Source organism: Protopterus annectens, chromosome 13.part0 (assembly GCF_019279795.1).
Source record: "Protopterus annectens isolate FY-2018-M chromosome 13.part0, PAN1.0, whole genome shotgun sequence".
NCBI lineage: Eukaryota > Metazoa > Chordata > Ceratodontiformes > Protopteridae > Protopterus > Protopterus annectens.
This window is the reverse complement of record NC_056747.1, coordinates 410,309,032-410,318,594: the sequence shown is the minus strand read 5'-3', so window position 1 is coordinate 410,318,594 and position 9,563 is coordinate 410,309,032. Positions and strand designations below refer to the sequence as shown.

At 44.9% G+C, this 9,563-nt stretch overlaps 1 protein-coding gene across 1 annotated transcript in view; it reads right to left on the bottom strand.

Moving 5' to 3' along the window:
* LOC122787378 (complement C1q binding protein) overlaps positions 1-9,563 on the bottom strand; it is a 213,045-nt gene that overhangs the window by 84,034 nt on the left and 119,448 nt on the right. The window lies entirely within an intron of this gene.

The following is a 9,563-nucleotide window of genomic DNA, read 5'->3' as shown; positions in this document are numbered from 1 at the left end:
ACACACACAGAGACAGAGATCCACACACAGAGACAGAGAGATCCACACACAGAGACAGAGAGATCCACACACACACAGAGAGATCCACACACACACACAGACAGAGAGATCCACACACACACACAGACAGAGATCCACACACACACACACACACACAGAGATCCACACACACACACAGAGATCCACACACACACACACAGACAGACAGAGAGATCCACACACACACAGAGACAGAGAGATCCACACACACAGAGACAGAGAGATCCACACACACACAGAGACAGAGAGATCCACACACACACACAGAGACAGAGAGATCCACACACACACACAGAGACAGAGATCCACACACACACACAGAGACAGAGATCCACACACACACACAGAGACAGAGAGATCCACACACACAGAGACAGAGAGATCCACACACACAGAGACAGAGATCCACACACAGAGACAGAGAGATCCACACACAGAGACACATCCACACACACACAGAGACACATCCACACACACAGAGACACATCCACACACACACACAGAGACAGATCCACACACACACAGATCCACACACACACACACACACACACAGATCCACACACACACACACACACACAGATCCACACACACACACACACACACACACAGATCCACACACACACACACAGATCCACACACACACACACAGATCCACACACACACACACAGATCCACACACAGATCCACACACAGATCCACACACAGATCCACACACAGATCCACACACAGATCCACACACAGATCCACACACACACACACACAGATCCACACACACACACAGATCCACACACACACAGATCCACACACACACAGATCCACACACACACAGATCCACACACACACAGATCCACACACACACAGATCCACACACACAGATCCACACATTTACACAAGACCACACAGCCACCCATGGAACTCGTGATCCAAAAGACTTACTTCTATTGCATTCAGAGATGAGTGAGCAATCACTGTGCTCACATTTTCAAGACAGACCTGGAAGCATCATATACTACTGCAAATAATAAGCTTCAGATATCACTAGAGGCGTGCAGCTAAGACATGTGGATACATATAAATGAAAAGTACAAATTAAGCAATTAACGGATTTTAAAAAAAGATCAGAAAGGATAGGAATGTGGAAAATGCATGAATATTAAGGAAAGTACAGAGATTTCCTGCAGCAACCTCATGTTGCTCAGGATTTGATGCAGGAATGGTTAAGGAGAGATGAACTGAAACCAAAATACAAAAAATTAATAGCAGCTCAGTATAGAGTAAACCAATGTTTGTAGTCTGAAAGTCCACTGAACATATTGGGGAAACAGACAAATCAAAGTTCTGTTAAAAAAAAAGTGGAAACAGTGGCACATCTTACTAGGTGAGGTACTCCTGGCAGAAGTATAACAATGTGGAAAACCTGTTGCACTGGGGATTATGCAAACAATATTAAAGTAGTTCAGAAGCACTGGAAATAAACTAAAATGAATTTCAGACAGTGAAAGTTTATATCACATGAGATCACCCATTACCAACAGTTTAAAAAACAAAAGCATCGATCACTGAAATTACTACATCCAGTTATTAGTGTCTTGCATATAAACAGTCATAAAATACCAGAATTTGTAGGCAGAAAAGTACAGTTGTGTACACTTATCATAAATGCAGATGTTGAGTGTATTCACTGTTGCAGTCCTAACTAATGGGTTATCCAGCTCCCAGCAGCCCTCGAACAGCCAAACTACCAAAGGTAAGTAAAAATGACATTGGCTGCAGTCTGTTGTAAAGGACGTCAGGGCATCAGATACAAAAAAGGAGGCAGCAGATGTCACTTCCTCAGTCTTTCTTGCCATAACAGTCAGAAGCCCCCAGAAATAAAGCTAAACCAAATGCAAATATGGCAAATATCCAATTCGGTCTGTACCTCAGGAAAAGAGAATAGGAGAGGACCAAAAAGGGGGAGGGAGGGAAACCAGGATTGCAACAGGGAATACACTAACAATCTACACTAGTGTACACAACTGTACTATGTTCATAGTGTTTCACTGTTGCAGTCCTAACTAATGGGTTGATTACCAAAGCCAGAGAAAAGGGAGGAGGAACCAACAGAATCAAGGGTTGGAGATAATGCCCTGCAACACACACCGTAGTGGCAAACCCTGCCCTGGCTCTGGAAAACAGAGGCAAATTATGTTTTGTGAAAGTGTGGACATAAGACCATGTGGCAGCCTCCTAGTAGGGACACCCCTTAAAAAGGCTGCAGAAGTGGAAGCTGCTCTAGTTGAGTGGGTCCTAACTCCTTGAGGAGGAACTTACAATTAAAGGAATAACAAAAGGTGATGCAATGTGCAATCCACTTGGAAATTGTTTGTGTAGAAATGGCCTTGCCCAGAGCTCCAGGGGCAAAATTGACCAATAACTGTGCTGATTTCCAAAGGTCTTTAGTCCTGTCCAGGTAAAACATGAGCTGTCTGTGCACATCAAGAGAATGTAGGATCCTTTTATATTTACTTTGAGGATTAGGAAAGAAAGTAGGAAGGTGTATGGACTGATTAAGAGTCAAGCTAGAAACCACCTTAGGCATAAAGGAGGGATTGGTTCTCAAAGAGACCCTGTCTGAATGGAAAATAAAAGGCTCTACAGCCAAAGCCTGCAGCTCTGAACCCCTCCTTGCTGAAGTTACAGCCAAGAGGAAGGCAGTCTTCCAAGAGAGAAACTTTAAATCTGCAGTGGCAGCTGGCTCAATAAAGGAGGAAGAGAGTGTTTCTCTAGTACAACAAAATTAAGATCCCAGGCTGGAGTAGGTGCCCTTCTGGGAGGTTTTAAGTTGCAAGCACCTGAGAAACATTTTCATCAGGGGATGAGAGAAAATGGTCTGTTCAACAGAACAATGAACAGAAATGGCTGAAGCACTGATCTTGATAGAAAAGGAAAGACCACCCTGAATAAATTCAGCCAGGTATTCAAAGATCAGAGGAAGGGTAGGCTGAAAAGATTCCCCTCTAGCCTGCATCCAATGAGAACTTTTCCCATTTGCCAGTGTAGAACTTCCCTACTGCTAGGCCTCCTGGCCTCCCTCAGCACATAAACCACCTGCTGGGAAAGGGAAGAAGTTAAGGAAGGAGTCATACAATGAGCCATGCTGCCAAATGGGGCACTGAACATGAGGATGCAGAATGATTCCCCCTTCCTGACCCAAAAGATCTGTCTTCAGAGGAAGATGCCAAGGAGGAAGTTGGGAGAGACTGCGAAGCATTGGATGCCAATGCTGTCTGGGCCAGTCCAGAGCTATGAGAATAGTGCTTGGTCATTCGTCCCTGACCTTCAATAACACTCTGGGAAGAAGAGGGAAGGTGTAAACTGGTAGCTACATCCAAGGGAAGGACAGAGCATAGACTCTCCAGGCTCTGCTGTGATGCTGTCTGGTGCAAAAGAGAGGTAGAAGATGGCTGTCTGGGGAGGAGAAAAGATCCACCTGAGGTGTGCCCAAACGTTGAATGATGCTGTAAAACACTGCTCTGTTCAGCTGCCACTCGTGAGGTTCCAGAGTATGCCTGCTCAACTGGTCTGCCAAAACATTAAGCCTTCCTGAAGAAGCTGAGACAGGTCCAGGGATGCTGCCATTGACCAAAGATTCATGCTTTGTCTGCACAGGGGGCAAGAGCGAGTTCCTCCCTGCTTGTTGATGTACCACATGACTGCGGTGTTGTATTTTCAGACAAGCAGGGTCCCTGGAGAAAGAGGATGCTTGAAAGCTAGTAAGGCCTGCTGAACTGCAATCAACTCAGATTTATATGCAGGTGCATCTGCCGAGCATTCCACCGCCCCTGTATGCATTTGCCCTCCAAGCATGCTCCCCAGGTGTAGTCCAATACATCTGTAGTCAGAACTTGAGTGGCAGGAGGTGTCCGAAAGGGCATGTCTTTGTTTTGTAGACAGGCTGTTGCCCACCATAGAAACTCCATCTGCAGACATGGAAGCAGAGGGATCACCACATCCAGGTCGTGTGTGTTGACACCAAATGTTCTTGAGGTACCGTTGCAATTTCCTCATACAGTCTTGCATATGGAATCATGAGAACACAAGATGCCATGAATCCCAGAGTTTGCAGGTATTTCCCTGCATGGAGCTGGGACAGGCTTGCCAAGTCCTTGAAGTAAACCGTTGTCTGCTTCTCCTGGGTGAGATATCATCTGGGCGGCTGTGTTCAGACTCGCTCCCAGGAATGTTATCTCCTTGGATGGTACCATTTTTATATTTCCTCATTGAGAGTGTAACCCAGGGAAGAGAGGAGAGTCTTTACGAAGTCCAGATCCTTTAGTAGCTGTTCCTGAGAACTTGCTTGAATCAGACAGTCGTCCAAGTATGGGTAAATCTGAATTTTCTTCTGCCTGCAAATAGCAATGACTGGGGCCAGGCACTTTGTGAAGACTGAGCCAAAGGGTAGTGCAGAGAATTGGTAATGTTGCTTGCCCACTCTGAAACAAAGACATTGTCTGCAACCTTCCCCGATAGGGATGCACAGATAAGCCTCTGAGATCCAAGGTTACCAGCTAGGAATACTTTTCTAGCAACTGATGCAGAGTGAGCATTTTGAACTTTGTAATTACTCGAAAAAAAGTTCAGAATGGAAAGATCTAGGATAGGACACCAGGTGCCTTCTTTTTTTGGAACTAGGAAAAACCTGGAATAAAAGCCCTGGCCTACCTGCTGAGCAGGAACCGATTCTATTGCTCCCAGATGAGACAAAATTTGTTTTTATACTTCTGCCCTTCGGTTTGAAGGGATGTTGAGGAATCCCTTGGGAGCTGGAAAAGTGCAGAAAGAAAATTTGTGCCCCAGGGACACAGATCTGAACACCCATTTGTCGTCTGTGATAGAGGCCCAGACAACTGAAAAACAGGCCAACCTTCTGCCTAAAGGACTCTCCAGGCAAGCAAGAACGGGCAGAAGTTGTAAAAAGTCATTGAGTGTGTTTTGATAGAGATGCAGGCTTGGAGATTCCTGCTTTTGAAGTGGAAGCCTGCCACTGCCTAGACCTTTGAGGTGTAGCTGCCTGCCCCCTAGAAGATTTGTAACCTAGTCCGGGAACGGTTCTGTCTGCTGGTACCAGGAAAGGTCCAACTCTTGGAAGGGTAATTCCTGCTAAAACGAGGGGGTTGGACTTGCAGAAAATCCTTAACAGTTTGCATGGACTTGGCCTCATGCTCCATCTCAGCTTTGCTGCCAAAAAGATGGTCTTTACGCAAAGGTACATCCAAAAGCTTAGCCTGGACAGGTTCTGGAAGAGGCTGTTCTCTGAGCCAAGCATGCCTTCTAATAACCACAATGCAAAGAATGCTTATTGAACAGAGTGGCTGAATTCAATAAATCCTGCAGGTCTTTACTCTCCAAAATAGGTACAGTTGCCATCTTAGACATAATAGCCTCAAAGGTGTGCTGTTGGCACTTCAGCATATGAAAAAGGCAATTGATAGCCCTAACAGCTAGGGTGGCAGAGGTATAAACTTTCTTGCCCCACCTATCAAGGTTCCTAGATTCCCTGTCCGAAGGAACAGGATTCCTGGTAAACAGTGGCCTTAACTCCTTTAGGGCCCTTAGAAATAACCTTTGGATCTACCAATGGGTTCCTGAAAAGAAATAGACGAGAATCAGGGACTCTGTAGTACCAGTCAGGTTTCCTGCGAGCAAGAGGAACTGTGGGACATGGAATTTTTCAGAAAAACAACAACTTCCAACACAGGGGGAATAGCAAGAGGCTTATGCTGAGGTAAATCCAGAAAATCCCTAACCAGTTTCTTAGATTGAATGGAAAAGCCAGGATTATCCCCAAAGTGTTTCCCCGAGGGTATTTAAGTGTCACCAAAAGAGAAATCCTCTTGAGGAGAGGCCGAAGGGATGGACTCCTCTGCATCTGAATCCTCAAAGGGAGAAAAAGCCTGACAATTCCTCTTCAGCAGAAATGCTGGAAGAATCAGATCCTGAACAGAACAAAACCTCAGGAGAAACTTCCCCTACCCCTTTTAGGAGGATGAGGCTTAGAACCCCTTTTAAGAGTTATCGTTAGCCATTTTAATCATTTGGGATTGAGGGAAACTAGAAGGAATTGGAGGCATGCCTTTTCACAGGCTTACGAATGGAAGGTTTACCTGCAAGCCTGAAGGACTTGGGAGGCCTGGCAACCGCCGAAGGAACAGCAGGAGTCTAAGGAAGAAGTTTGCTGTCAAGAGTGCAAAACGGAGGCCTCAGACCCCAGAGTCAGCTTAACGGTACTGGCTTCAGCAGAAGAGGCAACCGGTGACAGGTCGGAAGACAAAATGGAGGCCGTAGGCCTAAGGGACTGACTCAATCAAGGCCTGCGGCTGTACATCTGTGGACTGCAGGGACTGCGAAAGCATCTCACTGGCTCCCAACCTGACTGACTACCAAATTAACCTCAGAGGACTTAGTTTTCTGAGGCTTGTTACGCTCCTTGTCCTTAAGCTTTTTCGGAATATCCGAAGCCTGAAGATCAGCAGATGCCATACCAACGAACTTAGGCCAAACTAAAAAAAAATGCCTAGCTAAAAATCTTAACCTGATAGTACGCGGATTAAAGGAGGCACAAAGATTACAATTGGGAATGTCGTGGTCAAGGCCTAAACAGATAATGCAATAGGAATGAAAATCTCTATGGGGAATCTGCATTTCCCAGGTAAGGCAATTAACTTTTTCTGACATTCGTTAAGGCAAGAAAAAGAGGATCCCCAATGGGGTACTTAGCTGTAGTAGACTTCAACTCTTGTAGTCTGAAACCAACCAAGGTAATCTGCCGACCAGCACTCGTGCATGAAAAGCTTCTTCGGGCTCCGTGGCAAGGAAGCCTGAGGAAGTGACGTTGGCTGCCTCCTTTTGTATTGGACACCCTGATGGCCTTTACAACTGACGGCAGCCAATGTCATTTTTATTTACCTTTGGTAGTCTGGCCGATAGAGGGCCACCAGGAGCCGGATAACCCATTGGTTAGGACTTCAACAGTGAAACACAATGAATATCGATGGCAGTGTGGATGGAGGATACCCAGACAGTTCTAACAGCAGCAGGAACAGGTCGAATAATGAATTTACAGTTGCACTTAGATGTGCTACATAATGAGTTACATGTAAATTGGTACTACAGAAGGAGGAATCAATTCTAGGCACACTGCAGGTGCTCCAGACAGCCTGTCTAACAAAGACGGAATACTATTTTCATGAACTTTAAATCATACCCTGACTTAGGAATGGGCTCTATTCCCTTCATAGTAGTAGAAACGCGAAAGACTTTGAGAACTTAAACAGGGAGAAAATGTACTGGATGAAGGCAGAAGAGAAGCAGCACCATCACAAAGAAAGATGCAGATACTTCACTGGGTGGGGTAGCCCTAGATGCAGAAGTCAGGACAAAAACATTTTCCCAGGTATGAACAGGAAGGATGACCTTGATAGCCTTATATGGGCATTTGAAATTGTGTGTGTAATCAGAAGATCAGAGGATGAAGGTTTTCACTCCTTTGCTCACAGACAAAGCAATGCATGAAGTTTCTAAACTTAGTGATGCCAGTTTAGTTTCATGTTGAAAGTTAACAGCACAATAAAAAGCAGATGAAAGTGTAAGCGAATATATTGCATTAAACACTTAAGTCACTGCATCTGGAATGCCTATGGATCTTCTGGTCGGGGAGAAAGTCTAATACTCTGCCAGAGGTGGTAGATTTGGCTGGCAGTGCATGTAAAACTGCTAAGGAGATAAAGGACGGACCTCTACTTAGCTAGCAGGTTGTCACTGCTCAACAGAAAAAGTCTTCTAGCACCGCACATAGATACAACAGAGCCAATAGCGACAATTTCTAGCACATGGCCAGGTTTTAGGGTTAAAGGTTTCAGATGCAATTAAAATGGCCATATATGAGCTCACTGTGCACGGAGGCAAGCTAAGGAACAAAGGTCTGAAGCAGCAGCAAGCACAACAGTGGTGGGCTGTCTGGAGACTGCAGATGTACCCAGCCATCACAAAGTCTACATACTACATTGTATAGGGAAGAGGTCACTGCCAAGATGAACCCCAAACAAAAGCACAGACAACAGCATAGTTGTCAGACTGCAGCAATATTTGCCTAGGCAGACAAATCCAGTAGGGACTTAGAGGGAAACCCCATCGGGTACCTTTAGCCACAGTATATCTGGCTTGGGAAAGAGTGCCAGGGAGAGAAATGGCAGAAAAGTATGGTTGATGACATGCCTGTAGATGTACTACTGGTAATGGGCACTAACAATGCAGTACTGTATGAGCATGCTGTTCTACACAGTCAAGCATGGAAGCAAATACTTGGGGAAGGCAGTAGGGAGAGACTCAACCAGGGTGCTCAAACCCTACTTTACAGCACCTGAAAAAGGTAGCCAAGGTGGCGCTTGATACTCAAAGGCAGTGTTCATATACTGGAATAAAGGGGTTTGTACAGGCATGGACCACTGAAGGAAGGGTAGAAAGAATACGGCAGACGGCAGGAACAAGTACTTACCAAAATGCACTTCAGGCTTTAACCCCCAATATATATATATATTTTTTTATCAAGACACTAATATAAAGTGCACTAAAAGGCTGCTTACACAAAATTTTTATTGCCAACTGCAAATGTAACGGAATACTCCAGGACCTGTGAGCAGTGGCAAATAACTAGCAAGGTTGGAAACAAAGCAAAGGCTATTTTGATGGCTTTCCTCACTAGTGAACTGTTTCACAGGGTAGATACTGATACTCTGGGATGAGTGGGTCTATATTAGATACTCGAAGTTACTGAACTTTGAATACGATACAAGACACCATATCGAAGCCCAGTAACATCGAATACCCAATATAAACAATACAAAACGTCAGGAAACAAAACTACTTGCTGTAAGCAGGGGGAGCAAGCCCCCCTGCACCCTCCACATGGGGGTCTGCAGACCCAACACCCTCCGCTACATAAATATTCCAACTCTGAAACTGCACTATATTGAAGTAAAAGGAAATCTCACCTTAGAGATTTCCGCTTACCTCTTCGGTGTTCTGCGGTTTCGCTGTTGATGTGTCGACTGTCAGATTAGACACTGATCATTCGCAGATCCAATATGGACCTGGGATGAGTATCCAGAGTTCCACAGGTTATTAAATATAGCTTGCTAGTGCTGGATTATGCTACTAGACATCCAGAGTTGGTGGCACTGCCTTCCATTTAGATAGACAAAGTGGCAAATGCTTTGCCAGACATTTTCAGTACAGTAAGTTCCCCTATGAAAATACAAACAGATCCCATCTTTATATTAGGCCTGCTGGCAAGCCTGTGGAAGCATTGTGGAATAAAAACAAAAACTTACAGATAACCCCTGCTACTCAAACAAATGAATAGGTATACAAGTTTAACACTACACTGAACAAGTTGAGGGAATCAGCATACCAGTTCAAGATAGTACAGCAAGTTGTCTGCCATCTCTATTTAAAAGGGGCTGCTGCAACAATGCATTTGTTTT